This window comes from Hippocampus bargibanti, linkage group LG10 (assembly GCF_051943395.1).
Source record: "Hippocampus bargibanti isolate YZ-2025 linkage group LG10, ASM5194339v1, whole genome shotgun sequence".
NCBI classification, from domain to species: Eukaryota; Metazoa; Chordata; class Actinopteri; order Syngnathiformes; family Syngnathidae; genus Hippocampus; species Hippocampus bargibanti.
In genome coordinates this window covers 7,197,631-7,216,015 of record NC_142743.1, presented here as the reverse complement: position 1 = coordinate 7,216,015, position 18,385 = coordinate 7,197,631, and the positions used below count along the sequence as shown (strand labels likewise).

At 42.7% G+C, this 18,385-nt stretch overlaps 1 protein-coding gene across 11 annotated transcripts in view; it reads right to left on the bottom strand.

The window, feature by feature from the left end:
• The window catches only part of LOC148892250 (endonuclease V-like), a 148,581-nt gene that overhangs the window by 61,791 nt on the left and 68,405 nt on the right, over window positions 1-18,385 (bottom strand). For 2 of the 11 annotated variants that reach the window (XM_089007071.1, XM_089007073.1), the window contains exon 9: window positions 2,155-2,200. The exons of 8 other annotated variants lie outside the window; for them this stretch is intronic. The gene's annotated coding sequence lies outside the window, so the exon portion shown is untranslated. Of the gene's footprint in view, window positions 1-2,154; window positions 2,201-5,042; window positions 5,157-18,385 lie in introns of those variants that run through there. One more of the 11 variants, XM_089007076.1, reaches the window with a different exon arrangement.

The window sequence follows — 18,385 nt, the reverse complement described above, 5'->3', positions numbered from 1 at the left end:
CAAAATTCATTCCAGTCAAATGGCAAGCGCAATGGTACTCAGCCTTACACTGACACGTACATTATATGCATTGGGCATCATATTCATTTGTAGCAATGGCGTATTTTTACCTAACATAGAACGCAGAAACTTGCTGCAAAAGCAAAATTGAACACCCACTCATTGCAGTGGATAGCAAGCCAACCTTTCACTTGCTGGAGGTCACCATTACCAGCTCACTGATTGCTGGAGGCCCGGCTCCCACTGCAGGTACCACAGCACACAATGCAAGTGGGTAAACGAATGAAACCAACAAGAAAAGCATTGTTTCTCAGGACTATGATATAAGGATTGGACTTGAAAGTCTGCGAGATTGCAACCACGTTACACCCAATTTTTGAATGTGCTTTGACAGCAAGGTTTTTATTGGTAACAAAAGCTGTGTACTGCAGATTGAGGCCCACTAGTATACTCCGGTATACTAGTTGGTGGTTACTGAGCCTCAATCTCCAGTACATAATCACCTAAAAGCTAGCAACCACTCATTTGATCTTAGCGAAAGAAAATAGATGGTTTGAAAGGTGAGAAAAAATAAGCTATTTTTATAAAACAGCAAAATATTTCGCTAAATTGCCATGGTGGTGTGAGGTTTAATTTGGATCATGCTTACAACAGACTTCTGAGATCGTTACCACAGAAGCTTAGTCATGCTGATCAGGTGATAACAGAGTGAATGGGGAAATCAGGCCAGTCATAGCAGTCAGGACTATAGATGTAATCAGTGTAGCCTCCTGGAATAGTCCTCTGCTCCCCACAATCTTAGAGCAGGGACCTATCATAGCAGAGATCTGGCACTGCCACCCCTGCATGGTAGGGATATATATAGGGCCAGGGCTACCAGCAAAAATTTTAGATCACTGACGAATCTTCTTGGATTAGAAGAGAAACGTCCGACACCTTCAAAGAAGTGCAGATGACGGCTGAAGAAACCTTTTCATCTTTGTTTGCATTGAATTCTATTTAGTCTTTTTCATTTAGCGCTGGCAAGGTGGGTTTAAGCCCGCTACATATTCTGCACTATTGGTAGACATGATGCAAAATCAATGTGATTTTTTACCCCAGCCATTGTTAATGAAAACCCCCATCTTGCATAATAGACTGTATAACCCAAACGACTCCACAAAGCAAAGCAAGTCACAGCGATGCATTATTTATGACGAAGGGCTGGTGCACATAAAGAAGCTGAAGCACAGCTACAGTATGTTCAGCACAGTGTGAATGGGCGGCAGAGTAGATACGGAAGGGAGAACCCATTTAAATCCGGGTTAATGATATTTACTCAGGTTTATAAGTCATAACTGGTTCACTCCTATTGCGTGAAGCCAGTGGGGGTCAAGTCCCACATTGAGTAGTTGGTTCTGGCCACCTATGTCAAACTAGTTAGGCTCGTCTGACGCCACCATAGTGGATCTCCATTTAAGTTACACATGGGCAAAAAACAACAAAAAAATGAGGGCAGAAGAAAGTGTTGACAGATAGATCTGCGACCACAGACCGTCCACAATCTAGAGTCCCACAGCCCCAGATTTACTCTGCTTCCGTGAACGACTTGGATGTAGTTATTTTGAACCTAATATGGAGGCCAAAGCCCAAACAAATTATCACCAAAAAAAATGACTTGATCTTGCTGGACATACAATATTTTCCCGTTTTCCTTGAAAGATTTCTCACCCTTTCAATGTTAGCAAAGCAGGGGCAGGAATCTCATTAGGCTCTTAAGTCTCTCGTCAGTGTCAAAGACTTTTGAAAGCGTTAATCCCCTTCCCGATAAAGCTCAGCATTCCTGCTGACTGAAGCACCTGACAGACGGAAGCAGCTTCTTAGAAGTGATAGTGACACCATGGACACTTCACATAACAAGCACTCAATGGAAGCAAAATACGAACGACATCTCCTTTGCATAGTTCAAGGCTGACGACCCCCGACTGCATGAGATTACCTTCAATTGATTCGTCTTTAGCGGCCCAGAGGAACAGAATATCTACAGTACAGCAAACATGTGAAAGGTCTATGCACATAATTGCAGAAAAGCTTGCGCTTTTGACTCAAGCAAATATTTGACTGACATTTTCCCTTAGAGAAGCAACTCATGTGCACTGAAGTAAACAGGATCACCTTCGCTTGTCATCGTCCCATCTGACGAGCAGGTTTGTACAAAATTCTACGGAAAACAAAAAACGTATATATTACGAAGTAGAAGGTAACAACGGCAAAATGAACAAATACCAGGAACGGAAATAGAAATGTACATCAAATTATAGTTCACTTTTTTGAGGTATTAAAATGCACAGTTGGACAAATGGAATTGCACTAATTGGTGGGAGGACTGGTAACTTGTAAAAAAAAAAACATACACATTTGCAAAAAGAAAATGCATCTATTCAAATTGGAGCAAGATGCAATATTCACCCATTTCACGCCGCTCTCTCTGCTCTCATGTTTGTATACTGCACTGCTCTCAAAGAATAAAATATGAATGGATGTATACACTAGTTTGACCTTTGATTACATTTTTATTTCATAACATTAAGATATGATATTGTGACAAAAACCTTTTCTTTTCATATACATCCTTTGTAATCATGATACTCCCAGAGCATTGCAGTTGCTGAAGGAGCAAGCTAGCTCTTAACGGCCTCTTCAAATATCTCTGAGATAATGATTCCTTACAATGGCAAGCTTTTCATGACACCCTTGTAACTCATCCTGAGCCTAAAATAAAATTTGAGCACACTTTTCCTTGTTCATAATAAAATTTCCTTTAACCTTTCAGCTTTGAAAAAAAGGTGCATTCCATTTTCTTATTCAGGTGACCGGCAAGGAGCCATGGCTACTTGATACTTGATGCTCGATCTAACTACCTCAAGCACTATTTTAGTTTTGCGCAATGTAGTAGTCTATGCACCCAAAGTAGTCGTTCACGCCCACAAAAGTTTTCAGCAATCATTCATAATACTTGCAGTGTGCACAAGATGTTTTTTCCGGTATGCATACAAGACTTTCAGTGTGTACAAAAATATTTCTTTTTTTGTTTGTTTCTGTTTTTCTGGCAACTTCATGTCAAAGTCAGCTTTATTGTCAAATATGCTAATGCACATGACATACAGCACATATTAAATTACTGTCCTCTGGGAACCAGCATGCAAGGCATTTAAAATGCTGTTCATCGACTTCAGCTCAGCATTCAACACAATCATCCCCCAACAACTCACCGATAAACTGAGCAAACTGGGGATCAGCACCTCCCTGTGCAACTGGCTGCTGGACTTCCTGACGGGGAGACCACAGGCAGTCAGAGTTGGCGACAACACTTCCAGCACCATCACGCTGAACACAGGGGCCCCCCAGGGGTGTGTGCTGAGCCCCCTCCTCTTCACTCTGCTCACGCACGACTGCTCACCATCATCACCCAGCTCCAACCTCTTCATAAAGTTTGCGGATGACACGACTGTGGTGGGCCTCATCAACAACGACGAGGAGACAGCCTACAGGGACGAGGTCAGCCGCCTGGCCACGTGGTGCAAGGACAACAATCTCCGTCTGAATGTGGAGAAGACGAAGGAGATTGTTGTGGACTTCAGGAGAGTGTGCCCCCAGCATGCTCCACTAACCATCGACGGTGCTGCAGTGGAGAGAGTGAGCAGCACCAAGTTCCTGGGAGTGCACATATCCGAAGACCTGTCCTGGAGCCACAACACGGCATCAATGGCCAAGAGATCCCACCAGCGCCTGTACTTCCTCCGCAAGCTCAAAAGAGTTGGAGCCCCGACCCCCATCACGACCTCCTTCTACCGCGGTACCATAGAGAGCATCCTGACCAACTGTATCACCGTGTGGTACAGCGCCTGCACCGTGTCCTGCCGTAAGACTCTGCAGCGCATCGTGAGGACAGCTGAGAAGATCATCGGTGTCTCTCTCCCCCCCCTTCAGGACATCTACAACACCCGCCTCACCCGCAGAGCCATCCGGATCGCTGCCGATTCCACCCACCCCTCCCACAGCCTCTTCAGCCTGCTGCCATCGGGTCGGAGACTGCGGAGTCTCCGAGCCAAGACCAGCAGGCTCAAGGACAGTTTCTGCCACCAGGCAGTCCGGAGACTCAACTCCCTCCCAGCCCTGCCCAGCCTGCCCCTTCCCACTGCCACACTCACCGAACTCTGAGTACACGCTACATGCTGTACGATCATCCTGAACTCTATTTTTTGTTATTTCTCATTAGACAAGACCTCACTTCAACCCTTTCTAGTTGTTTGTTTTTGCAATTACGACATTACGTCACTTTATGTACGTCACTTCCCCACTTTACATATGTCACTACCTCACTTTACATACGTCACTACCTCACTTTCCATACGACACTACCTCACTTTACATACAGAAATGACATGTATTGTCTGTTGTCAATTGTATGTATTTTTTAGCCACGTTATAAGTGCCTTGCATGTTTTGCACGCTGGGTCCGAGAGGACATTAATTTCATCTGTGCTGTATGTCATGCATATTAGCATATTTGACAATAAAGCTGACTTTGACTTTGACTTTGAAAATGACTAACAAACATAATAAACATGAAAACGCCAATTTGCCGGGAGAGGGGAGCCGCTGAGTGTTCACGCGCCGCCATCTTGGAAAAAACAAAAAAACAAAAATAACAAACAATATGACAACACAAAGACACAGAGAGACTTGCTGTACCCTCTTTGTGATGCCATGAAGCAGTTCTAGATGAAAGATGTGGGGCTCCATAACTACCAACTAATATCCCGTAGTTTCCGGTGTATAAGGTGAACCCAATGAGTGGTGCATTTTCAAACTTTTCCCATATATAAGGCCCACCGTACTATAAGGCACACCTTCAATGAATTAAAAAAGTTTTCCAAATCTAACATATAAATCTATAAAGGTTTTCCAAATATAAGGCACACCACATTATAAGTATAAGGCACTACAGTAGAGGCTGGGGTTACGCACTAATGGGTTGAAAGTGCTCGTTCGTTCCTGGTTCATGGCTTCACAGGGTGTTGATAGCAGAGGATGGTTAAATCAGCAGGAAGCCAGGTGTTGAACAGGATATGTTAAGTTTAATCTTGTAGACAGCAGGGGCATCGTGGGGCCGGCTGAGAAGGGACAGAAAGAAAAGAGGAAAGATGAAAGATGAAGGAGGAAGAGCGCGAAAGACCGCTGGGAGAGCATTTATAAGACGGACATAATAGGCGGCCCGGTAGTCGAGTGGTTAGCACACCGGCTTCACAGTGCAGATGTCGGGGGTTCGCGTCCCGGTTCGGCCTCCCTGTGTGGAGTTTGCATGTTCTCCCCGGACCCGTGTGGGTTTTCTCCGGGTCCTCCGGTTTCCTCCCACACTCCAAAGACATGCATGGCAGGCATGGCAGGCAGATTGACCACTCCAAATTGTCCCTAGGTGTGAGTGTGAGATTGGCTGGCAACCAAAGGGTGTCCCCCGCCTCGTGCCCGAAGACAGCTGAGATAGGCTCCAGCAACCCCCGCGACCCTAATGAGGAATAAGCGGTATGGAAAATGAGATGAGAGATGAGACATAACTGGATGTGACGTAATAGGATGTGACATCATGTAAAGGAAGGCAGGATATGACGTATCAGGAAGTCCAAAACGTAAAGAAACGATGCAAAAAGATGTTCGTATAGCGAATTACCCCAACACGCACTACTTCTTCTACCGGGGGAAATGGAGTCTGCTGGTTGCTGCTGACAGTCGTTCCAAGACCTATTGTGGCTCAATATTATTTCACATATGAGGCGCAGGGTCATCATTGGAAGAAAATGAAGGGTTGTGGGTGCACCTTATACACCGGAAACTAACATTGTGCCACATGTTCTCTCACAATCCTAGCCCGTACTGCGGTATTTCTTGATACTGCAAGATGAAAGCTCGCCACATTTCATGAAGTGAAAAGCGTGGATTATCAAATAATGTATTGGCATGATGCAGTAGAGCTTGCACTTAATGCAACAACGCAGAAATATCAATCACTTAATACCACAACATTATCAGTAGGCATCCATCTCCATTGCTTTTATGATTATTTTCCCCTTACATTGTTAAGACTCCGGTGAGATGAAAATGAGCGCCCATGATGTCAGTGCGCATAAAATACAACAAAAATAAAAGGAGGAAGAGGACATTGAGGTCACGTTGGTGGCTGTAAAGAAAGGGCCAATTTGACATGCCAGTGTTATTGAAGGAGTTGTGAGCGGTAATGAAGGTCTTCTCCACTGACTTGAAAGATCGATTCGAATATGTTGAGCCTGCAACTGCTTCCAGTACATGAATGTTGGACTTTTCTTTTTTTTGTGCAATCACATTTCAGATGCCACATCATCTAATTTACCCAGAGCCTCCAGCAAAACTGCCCAATGTAATTTAAATAAAATTAGCAATGGGACCGTTTCTTCAACCAATAAGATTCCAGATTTGCCTCAGAGAGCCCATAACAGCATCAGCATGTTTCCATACTCTTGCCTGTTGGTTAGAACATGAAATAATCAGGATATCTGGTAGGTATGACGTACAGTTGACCACAATCATTTGCTGCGTATAGAAACTGGATGGGCCCATAATTAGCAAAAATCAGCACAAACCTGATAACAATTGAAAAGTATGAGAGAATTTTTTTACAATGTTTTACCATCCAGTAAGTTTTCCACAAAATTATAAATACAAAAAATCAGTACATTAAAAAAAAATTATAATATTGTCATGTTATTAGATACATTATTCGATTTGTTTTGAGCTGCTCTGGATGATGCCAATCATGATAGCAATCTTGCGGGCTAGCACACTGGACTTGTGTGTAGCATAACTGATGGTTTCTTTCACTGCGTGATCGTGGTAGTACTGAGAGACAGCAGAAGTCAGGTAAATCTCCACTGAAGCCCCACCAAATGCCAATCCGCTACTGACATTTTACAGTTTTAGCTTTAGCAAGCTCAAATGATTATAGCGCACATAGGAGCAAATACATTGGTATTCGATCCTAGGACTATACACTTGTGTGTATGCGTGTGTGTGTGCGTGTGTGTGCGTGTGTGTGTGTGCTTTGTTTTTTTTTTACCCCGGTCAATTAACCACGAGGGTCAATTATCACCGTATTTTCGGGTGTATGAAGTGCACCCCAAATCCTTCATTTTCTTTAAAAAATGAGCCTATCCCTTATACACCGCCGGTGCGCCTTAAATGTGAAAGAATATTGACCCACAACAGGTCTTGCAACGACTGTCAGTGGCTACCGACTCCATTTCCCCCTGGAGAAGTTGTGCATGGTCCATCCTGGGATATATAAAACATAACCCAGCCTCTCCTATAGCGCCTTATAATGTTGTGTGCCTTCTATATGGAAAACCGTTTAAAACATGTCAATCATTGAAGGTGCATTTTATAGTCCACTGCGCCTTATTGATGGGAAAAGTTTAAATATACACCATTCATTGGGGATGCAACGTGTAGTCTGGTGCGCCTTATACACCGCAAAATATGCATTTTTTCTTCTAAGATGGCTAAAATGATTGTACAAATTTAACAGGTGTAAGCTGACAGAAGGGTCTATTATCACTCCACCTTCACTGTAAAAAAATGTGCAGCATCCAAATAAATGTATGAAGCATTCTGCAAATCTGTGTTTGTAGAAATTGGGTATCATTCTCAGTGTCAATCCACGTTTATCTTGCTGCTCTTCTGCAGGAGCACATTGAAATCAGCAAGTGCGGCAAACAAAGTGGTCGGCATATGTAGCTGCAGTTTGACATGATCCACCAACAGAGGGTCAGGTCACAAGAGAGGCTGTGAGCATGATGAGAATGAGAAAAAAAAACTGACAACTGGCCATTCAATTGATTTACTCGTCTCTGTGTCCTTCAACTCCTTTGAGTCACCCGACAAAGGATACTCTCAATGCAGAGGTATCCTGTCGAGATCTATGGGGTGACTCAACCTTCCTGACACCGGGGTGCCTTGAGATGTTTTTTACAGTTATAAAGCCATAAACATGGTAGAAATGTACCATTTAGTGTTTGAGTGGAAATGACTGGGATGAAATTTGCAATAATGGTGTTGCTATATTTTTTCAATCCCACGTTATAAACTAGCCATTCCGTGAACTGCTTATGCTGACCTGGGTCACAGTGTGCTGGGAACTATCCCAGGTGACTTTGGGCAATAGGCGTGGTACACCCTGAACTAGTTGCCAGCCAATCGTTGGCCACACATAAACAATTATTCACAGTAACATTCACACTACCGGGTGATTTCGAATTTTCGATTAACATCCAATGTATGTTTTTGGAAAATGGGAGTAATCCTGAGTACGCAAGATAAAACCCACGTCAAAAATTTCAAACCACACAAGATGGCTAGAGCCTGAATTTGAACCTCTCACCTTAGAATTGAGTCAAGATACCGCCCCCATATTGAACTATTAAGTTCCAAATAAGTTCCAAAAATGGGATTGAAACCTTTCAATGGTGTTGCCTATCTGACAATCAGAGAAGGCAGTGACAAAGTGATTGATAGAGTGTTTATGCACATTAGTAAACATATTACGTTATTTCATGTTTATATTAAGTAAACATATGTTTTTTCATGTTTAGCTTAGTATATATTATGAATTGTGCCCGTTTAATTTCAGTCTAATTTAGTTAAATAAAACTATCAGTCTTATTAGTACAATAGCCGTGGAAGGAAAAAGCAGCGGCTCCAACTTCAATCTAAGACCCGCCCAACACTGAGTTGCTCGTAACCGATTGGACGGGAAAGGTCGACTTGTTCGCAACTGATTGGACAACAGATCGCCACTCTGTATGTTTAAAAACTTGTCAGAGCGGGAGCTCTCTCTTGCTTTTCTCTTTGTTCTTTGTGCTCTTGTGCTCATGTCTTCGTCCCACCGAGACGAGAAGTGCTTTCTCTGTCTCATTAGAATAAAGTAGATGTTTGTCCACCATCTATTGTACTTGCTGATATTTTTATCAAGTGAACTCCAGACAATGCGCGAACCAGGAAAGAAAACGAAGTTTTAATCGGACATTAATTGGTGCCGAAAAACCCGTGCTAAGTCAATCATCTCTTTGCTCGAGGACCACAACTTGGGTGACCAGTCAAAGCGAGACGGGAGCTAAAGAAGCTCCTGGCGATTGACCCGTTTTATGATTTTTTTGACGGGAGACCCGCATTGAGATGCGCGTCAAATCTGCGCTTTGATTGGGACGACCTACGGAAGAAACGAAGTTTTTTTTCGTTCTTCACTAAAGCCTGTTCGCGAAAATCCTCCACGCGAGAGACGGAAAGAATCACAACTTTCTGGTGGCAGTTGTGCTCCTCGCGTTCTGGCTGAAGGACTACACGGCAGCATTCAAAAGTTCACTAAGTAAGTAGCGCGCTAGCTAGCAGCCATTGTTTGAATGCATTGTGAGACCTCCTGGCCAGAGAGTCTCTTTTCCACTTGACTCACGTACGGACCGGTGTGAAGCGATTTTCGTTAGGCAAGGTGGCCAAATGAGAATACGTGTGCCGGTGGAGGAGTGCATATTAAGGTGCACGCAATATCCACACGCCGAAATGTGAATCGGAAGTTTTCCAGCGAAAGAATATTGTTCACAAGGTGGTGATAGCTGGGATTCAGTTTGTGTGGTGGACCGCTTTTATTCTGGAAAGCGGAAGTGTTTTAGGGCAGCTGCTATTGTATTGAGTCGAGAGGAAAGAAATAAGATCAAAAATACATTCTTAACTTGGTTTGTCTATGCTAGCATCGTGGCACAGAGAAAGTTCTTTGTCTCGGAGAGAAAAAAGGGTGGGGGCGAAGTCATTTGAGCCGTTGGTGTGTGTGTGTGTGCGCAAGAGCATTCCTTGTGTGTGTGCGTGAACGCGCATCCTGGCTGAGGATTGGCGCGAATCACGCCCTTTGTTCTTGGGTTTGAATCAACATCGCGAGGTGTGCTTCCTTTCTTGTGATAGTTAAAAAAGGAATTTGTTGTTGCAATCGTGAAAATGGGTGCTATTTTTTCTAAAAAGACCCCAATTCATAGGGACGTAGAGTTTATGTCCAAAAAGTTCCCAGGTAGCGAACTTTATTGCAAGAAATGGATGGACTGTAGTACGTTCTCTGGTTCTTTACAACTCCAGCCTTTGACGGAAGTTTTGTTTCGATTGAAACTTCAGGAAGCATCCGCGATGAAAAAATCTCTTGGAAAGATACGTGCCGAGATAATTGCCTGGGAAGCTTGGATTGCGCAAGCAAAAATCTGAGAGAGAGAAATGGAAAAAGAGGAGAAAGCGATAGTTGCAATGTCTTCCAAAGTGAGCTCTGACGATGAAACTGTGGCTTCGTCTGTTGCACGTCCCAATGAAAAGTTGGTGGAAAATGGAGAGCAGCCATTGTTTCAATCCCCAGGGCTCCCCCACGGGAGGCGAGGGGGAGAGGCGGGGGGCTGCCCCGTCGAGGCGCCACGACCCCCCTCCTCCTCCGCGGAGCTGAAGAAGGGGGAGGACGCCATTTGTTCAACCCCTGTGGGGCGGGTGGGCCCCCCTGGGTGGGCCCCCCAGGTGATGACTCCAAATGTCTGTTGGGCAGACCAGCAGAATGGAGCGTTTATGACCCCTACTGGAGGAATACGAGGATTACAACCTGAGATGGCAAATCAGATTGCCGCTGATTGTGTCTCTTCGCGTACGAGGAGCAAAGCAAATTGTTCTGGACAATTGTACCCGTTTGAAGAGTTGAATGGAATTGAAATGAATAATGGAAGCGACTGTGACGCTTTGCCACTCATTCAGGTAGCAAATCCTAATTCTTCAAGCATACATGATCAAACTATCTTGGTTTATCGGCCATGGGGCGACAGTGATGTTGCAGAGGCGTGTAAAGGACTAGGTAATGTTGTTGAAAATGCAGAAAGTTGGACTGAGAATTTTGAGGAATTATGTGCTTCTTATCAGTTGAATGGACAAGAAACACTTAAGGTTTTCAGGAGATGCTTGGGACACCATTGGAATCGGGTGAAAGGTGACTTTACTGGGAAAACATCGATGGGAACAAATATGACGTACGAGGAAGCGTCAACCCAACGAAGATTGGTTTGTGAAAACATCCGAACATTATGGAAGAAAACACCAAACTTTGGCTTGATTCAGAATTGTAGACAGTTACGTGGGGAAGATATTAACATTTTTCGGGGACGCTTGGAAAATGTTTTTCGAAACCACTGCTGTATTCCTGAATCTGCTGATGAGAATTCTATATATGTCAACCAATTCAAGCAAACATTTTTGCAGAATTTGACGCCGGAAATTGGAGATTTCATTCGCAAACATTATGTCCAACACCGGACTGGAAGGTTGGTTGATCTCATGGAATGGGCAATACACGCCCAAGAAGTGGTGAGAAAAAAGTGGGGAAATGGTGCAGATTCGCCGATGGAACATGTGATGGCATCTACCATGGGTAACATAATGGAGAACGTGTTATACCAGGATCGGATGAAGAGACGGATGCCGCACAATGATCGATGCTACAGTTGTGGCAGTGTAGGGCATATGGCTCGCCACTGCAAAAAGAAACCTATACCGAAAAGGAAACATGGGAAATCTTACAGACCTCCACCATATAATACGCGATATGGTGAAGGACATAAAACAAAACATTCAGATTGACGCGAGGAACCCCATTTCAACACTGATGACAACAGTCACAACAGTGAGGAATGGGAATCAATAAAACCAGTTGAAATCTTGGATTTGACTAATGTGTTTGCCTTAACCTTACCGGAAAACGAAAAACCTTATTATTGGCTAAAAATCGGGAAAAAGGATGTCAAATTTCTTTGCGATAGTGGTGCATGCAGATCAGTGTTAAGAGACACCATTCCAGGTGTCACTCCGAGTCGACAACAAATTTCTGTGGTATCTGCAGATGGGAAAGTGACATTGTTACCGATTTCTAAACCAATAAAAATTTTAGATGAGGGACTAAGTCCATACAAGGTCACTATGGTCTTGAGTGGAGAGTGTCCTATAAATTTGTTGGGGAGAGACCTGTTACAAAAATTGCAAATAGCTTTAATACCAACAGAAGAAGGGTATAAACCCAAAAAAGTGAATTTTCTGGAGTCCTTCGTAGTTGACGCTATGGGGGACCCAGTAAAGGTCGATTCACTAGAATTACGACTGATGGCCACTTTAGGGGCGGAGGACTTTCCAGACGTCCCTGCCACCCTTTGGTCATCGGGAAAAACTGATGTGGGCTTACTTAAAACAGCGAAACCAGTTGAAGTATTGCCTAAAACGACTTATCGACCAAGACTTAAACAATATCCATTAAAACAGGACGCTATTATTGGCATCACCCCTGTAATACGGGATATGGTGAAAGCTGGTATTTTGATTGAAGACCCAACTTGTGAATGTAATACACCGATATTTCCTGTTAAAAAAGTGGAATCTGGAGTTTGGAGAATGGTGCATGATTTACGACAGGTAAATAAATCCATACAATCACGTGCTCCGTGTGTGCCAGACCCGCACACATTATTGAACAGTTTAAAACCTGACAAAAAATGGTTTACAGTGATTGATTTGAGCAATGCCTTTTTCTCCATTCCGTTACACAAAAATTCACGTCATTGGTTCGGATTTACATTTAATGGGAAAAAATATACATATACAAGATTACCACAAGGGTTTACAGATAGTCCTACAATTTTTTCACAGGAAATGTCTTCGTGTATTGCTGATTTTAAACATCCTGAATCTTCTCAGATTCTTTTGTATGTAGACGACATCTTAATTGCTTCACCGACTGAAGATGAGAACAAGACTGTATCAATAGCTTTGTTCCAATATTTAGCGAATACAGGTAACAAAGCTTCTTTGGATAAATTGCAGTTCTGTCAACAAGAAGTAGTTTTCTTAGGACATCTTTTGTCAAGAAAGGGAAGAGAGTTGACAACTAAGAGAAAACAGACAATTTTGCAGGTTCCTCGACCTAAGACGAAAAAACAGATGATGACGTTTTTGGGACTGTGCAATTATTGCAGAACTTGGATTCCGCATTATGCACAAGTTACCCAACCATTATTGACACTTATATACCAAGACGAAATGGCACTGAAAGACTCTATTCAGTGGACCGAAGAGGGCAGTAAAGCATTTACAGAATTAAAAAATTTGATAGCAAACACTAGCGTCTTAGCTTTACCTGACTATGACAAACCTTTTGTTCAAACAGTTGACTGCAAAGACAAATACATGACTTCAGTCCTGTTACAAAAGCATGGACAAAAGCTGAGACCAGTTGCATTTTATTCTAAAAGAATAATTCAGATCCAGGCGCTTTGTTGGCAAAATGGTTGTGTGAAATGTTGTACAACAACAAAGAGGTCCACAGCACATGTACTGCCGCAGTCCTGTGTTCCCTTTGCAGGAACAGAGAGGCTGCTGGGCTCCCCGAAGGCGCTGATCAAGGTCTGCACCAAAGTCGGAGGGGCCATTCACCGTGCTGATAACCACGCCAACTGCCATCAAAATCGCCGAGAGGTCCACCTGGGTGCATCAAAGCCACTGCAAAATCGTTCACCAACCAGATCCGGAGCAGGTGGAAGAGAGACGGAGCCAAACCACTCAATAGCCATGGGTTTGGTCCACATCATCTTGCTGTATGAATTAGTGGAGGCAATCCAGATGACGCACGTAAAGCCTCCCATTCCATCAGCCTGCCAAACTCCACCATTGCAACCAACGATGACAGAAAAGTGCCCTAGCATGGCACATCCTGTAGCCTGCTTGCCACTACAAGATGCAGGAATCATCTCATTTCCTCTTAACATCCTCATGAACGAAGCACGACAAACGGGAAGTGATTACCCTCATGGTCCTTGGTACGCTCGTATCAAGTCAGGGAAGACTTGGACCACTGGTTGGGACTCCGTTGTGGTCCATTCTGAGCCCAAAACAAAATGGGTTCAAAATAGCTGTGCCCAAGAAGCAAAACGAATTGTCAGAAAGATAACTCAAGGGAACTGGTTAGGAACTGGAACTGGCACAATGACAGATATCCAACTCGTTATCGTAACCCACAAGGTTGCGGGATGCATGGACTTGAGACTCTGTCCTGATTTTCGTGAACATCACACTGGTTTTCCTGTAACTATATGCATGTTGTCATCTTTGACAACACCAGTCGTGACATCGCCTTTCCAGCGCAAACCACACATCAAACCGACAGCCTGGATGGAAACACCTGACAAAAAAGCCCAAAATTCAGATGTCATGGACGCATTATATCAACCATTTGCAGGAGAAAAACATGACTGGAATCCGTTGTTATCAAACACGTGGTATCGTTATGCTACATTAATTGCTAAACAAAATAGGAAAAGTAATTGCTTTGTTTGTTCTTTTATGCCACATTCTGTAACGCAACAAAGAGTGCATTCAAAGGTATGTGGAGATAAAATGGCTCGAGCTGCGTATATGTTAATATCTTCGCATAAACCTGATCAACATTTTCCAGTTCTTCGCAATGCTTCGAGAGGAGAGATTGTTCCAAGTTTGGATACCATTTTGGAAACTGAAAATCAGGTTATGACCGAGAGCGGATTGCGATTACCAGTATGCGTTGCAATGTACGGTACAGGTCAAAATCTAGGTTTTATAGATGAGAATAGATGTTTATACGTGCTACCGTTAAACACCAATGTCACCATTTTACCTGTATCTTCACATCTTTGGTGGTTATGTGGTTGGAAAGTATATTCTTTTATTCCTCCGAAAGCCTACGGTATGTGCGCACCTGTTACTGTGACTGACAATACTTTCATCATTACCAGTCGTCCAGCACACCATCATGTGAAAAGAAGAGTGTCGTTTAAGCCCCACGATTCGATCAGGGGAACTGATGTTCCAGAACAATTCAAACACCATAGCACGGGAAGTAAGGTAATGTTAGCTCTTTTTCCACAAATTGGAGTAGCTAAAAACATGCTACGAATTGAAACAATTGACTACAGGTTTCAAGTGTTTGTAAACGCCAGTTTGGAAGTAGATGAAATGCAAAACACTGAAATTGCAGCAATTAGACAAATGGTGCTGCAAAATAGAATGGTTTTGGACCGTTTGACAGCGCCACAAGGGGGCGTCTGTGCTATGGTGGGTGATACTTGTTGTACGTACATACCCGAAGAAGCGAATTCCATAAACATGACTGATGCTCTGTCTGTTGTCAGGGATCTCAGAGATGCCATGGCCAGAGATCACCGGCCTGATCAACCGTGGATCTTTGACGGGCTCTTTGGGGGCTCTTGGTATAAGACTTTGCTCAGACTGTTTATCCCATTCGCAATTGTGATTGTACTTATTTTCTTAGTCATTGGTTGTATTATTCCATGCTTAAGAACAATGCTAATGAATATGATAACTAATTCTCAGGTGAATTACGCAAAGGTTTTGTATCAACAAATGCGTGAAGGGGACCCAGTGTTGTCGCTAGGGATAGTACACCATGGCCAGAGAGTGGTTGCTCCAAAGAACAAAAGCAAAAAAAAGAAAACGGAGAGCCGAGAAGGAGTTTTCCTCATTAAAAACCCTCAAAAATGGAGAGGTTATATATCACAGCAGCAAAATTGTGATCGAGGTTTTTCGCCTTCTCCATGGTAAGTTAAATAATATTAGACGTTGGATAGATGAGATTAGAATGGTTCCCTGTGCAATTAGTATGACGTGCATGCATGAAATCTTTTGGAAATGTATGAACTGATGTTTAAATGTACAACAGGAGGGAATGATAGAGTGTTTATGCACATTAGTAAACATATTACGTTATTTCATGTTTATATTAAGTAAACATATGTTTTTTCATGTTTAGCTTAGTATATATTATGAATTGTGCCCGTTTAATTTCAGTCTAATTTAGTTATATAAAACTATCAGTCTTATTAGTACAATAGCCGTGGAAGGAAAAAGCAGCGGCTCCAACTTCAATCTAAGACCCGCCCAACACTGAGTTGCTCGTAACCGATTGGACGGGAAAGGTCGACTTGTTCGCAACTGATTGGACAACAGATCGCAACTCTGTATGTTTAAAAAATTGTCAGAGCGGGAGCTCTCTCTTGCTTTTCTCTTTGTTCTTTGTGCTCTTGTGCTCATGTCTTCGTCCCACCGAGACGAGAAGTGCTTTCTCTGTCTCATTAGAATAAAGTAGATGTTTGTCCACCATCTATTGTACTTGCTGATATTTTTATCAAGTGAACTCCAGACAATGCGCGAACCAGGAAAGAAAACGAAGTTTTAATCGGACAGTGATTTTATCCATACCTGTCAAGATATACAGTTTTGGAGTCATTTGTACAAGTGAGCACTGATTTTTAAATATGTACGCCGTACATTCAAATTCTGTATGTTTTTCGTCCAGGACATTTTTTTCTCTCGTTTTGATTTTGTCACCGTTACGGCAAAGAGACAATACTCATTTTGCGTGCCATGAGGATTGGACATTAATGTTTTGGCATCAGGCTTGTATAATCTCAGAAAACACTGAAAAACCATAGGTCATAAAGAAGAAGTTATAGAATGGAAAGCTACAAGCGTATCAATGAACAATTTGTGCACTTATATCTAGATCAATACATGTATTCTGATGTCTTGTATGTAGTATTTTAATGTTATGCAAAACGCTTTGCTACAGCTGCAGTGGTAGTGAAAGCACATTTTAAATAAACCTGTATTGTGTTGTGTTCCCCTTAACGTTTGTTGCTCATTCGAGTGGATGCATAACAAAACCACAGCCACCATTGCAGCTTTGACTCTATGTGCCTTGAATTCAATCTGCTCTACATAGGAAAACTGTTTAAAATAGGTCATTCATTGAAGGTGCACTTTGTACTCTGAAATGCATTATAGTACAGGAAATAGGGTAACCTCAAGTCCAGCATCTTGATTAATGGCACCATGTCTCCTCATTCACAGAGCTTAACTGGAAAACTACAGTACTTTCTTGCAACCATTTTCAATAGTCCTTATCCACATTAGGGCTACAAGTGCCCTCAAGCCTAATCACAAGGTTTATGAAGTCCTGCATTTTGCCTTTCTCATCGTATTACTGTCACACTTTACTCATGTCTGGAGATTATCCTTGTCATGGCTGGGGAGTTCACATGGGTATGGTGAATTTTTGTTTGACAGCAACGAACTCTGGAGAAAAAAAATGAGGCAGGTGAAGGCAATTTATCAATTCCTGATTAGCCTTTTGTGACGCTCTGGCACAGAGAGGTGAGGTAAAATGCAAAATCCTGCATGATGAAAATGAACGTCATTTTCTTCGGCTGCATCACAACAACAGAAGCGTAAAAGAGCATCACTACCAGAAATGGTTGCTCTTCAGGCGGCTGCCTATGCAATTTGTATCTCAATTGCAATGGAATACTTTGACCAAAGACTCATAAAATGAAGAATACCCAAAAAGTTACACGTGCCTTACTACATTGGGGAGACTAAACAAATTCTCAAAAAACAACTTTATCAACATCGCAGGAATAATACTAGTGGCCCTCAATCGGCAGTGCATATGCACCTAAAAGCTAGCAACCACTCATTTGATGACAATGAGGTTAAAATCTTAGCGAAAGAACATAGACGGTTTGAAAGGGGAGTAAAAGAAACAATTTTCATAAAACAGCTAAATCCTTCACTAAACCGATATGGTGGTGTGAGGTTCAATTTGGATCGTTCGTACAACAGCATGCTGAGGCAACATAGGATTAGTAATGCTGATGAGGTGATACCAGAACAAATAGTGCAATCAGGCCAGTCGTTATTCAGGACAATAGAAGCAATCAGTGGAGCTGCAGGGAATAGTCCTCTGGTCCCCCCAACCTGAGAGCAGGAACCTATCATAGCAGAGTCCCGCACCGCCACGTCTGGACAGTAGGGATATATATAGGGCTGAAACTACCAGTAAGACTTTAGTTCGCTGGAGAAGCATCTTGGATAAGAAGCGAAACGTCCGACACCTTCATCGAACTTACTACTTTGGTTTAAATTGATGGTTTCAGCTATGTCTCACTTTGCATGTCTGCCCACGAGATACATCTGGGAAATACAGTCGAGGATTAAGTAATCAAAAAGCCCTTTAAAAATGACATCAAAATGTCGATTAGTAATGCATTAATTAAGAAAAGATCATCCTTGGCTTAACATTATCCTCCAGTAATTCAACATGGCTCCATCTGCTCGACAAAGAGCAGAACAGGCTTGTGTACATTTCACGGCCAAATAAGGAATGAGTCACATGCACAAAACAATAAAACAGAAGACAAATTTACATAAAGCA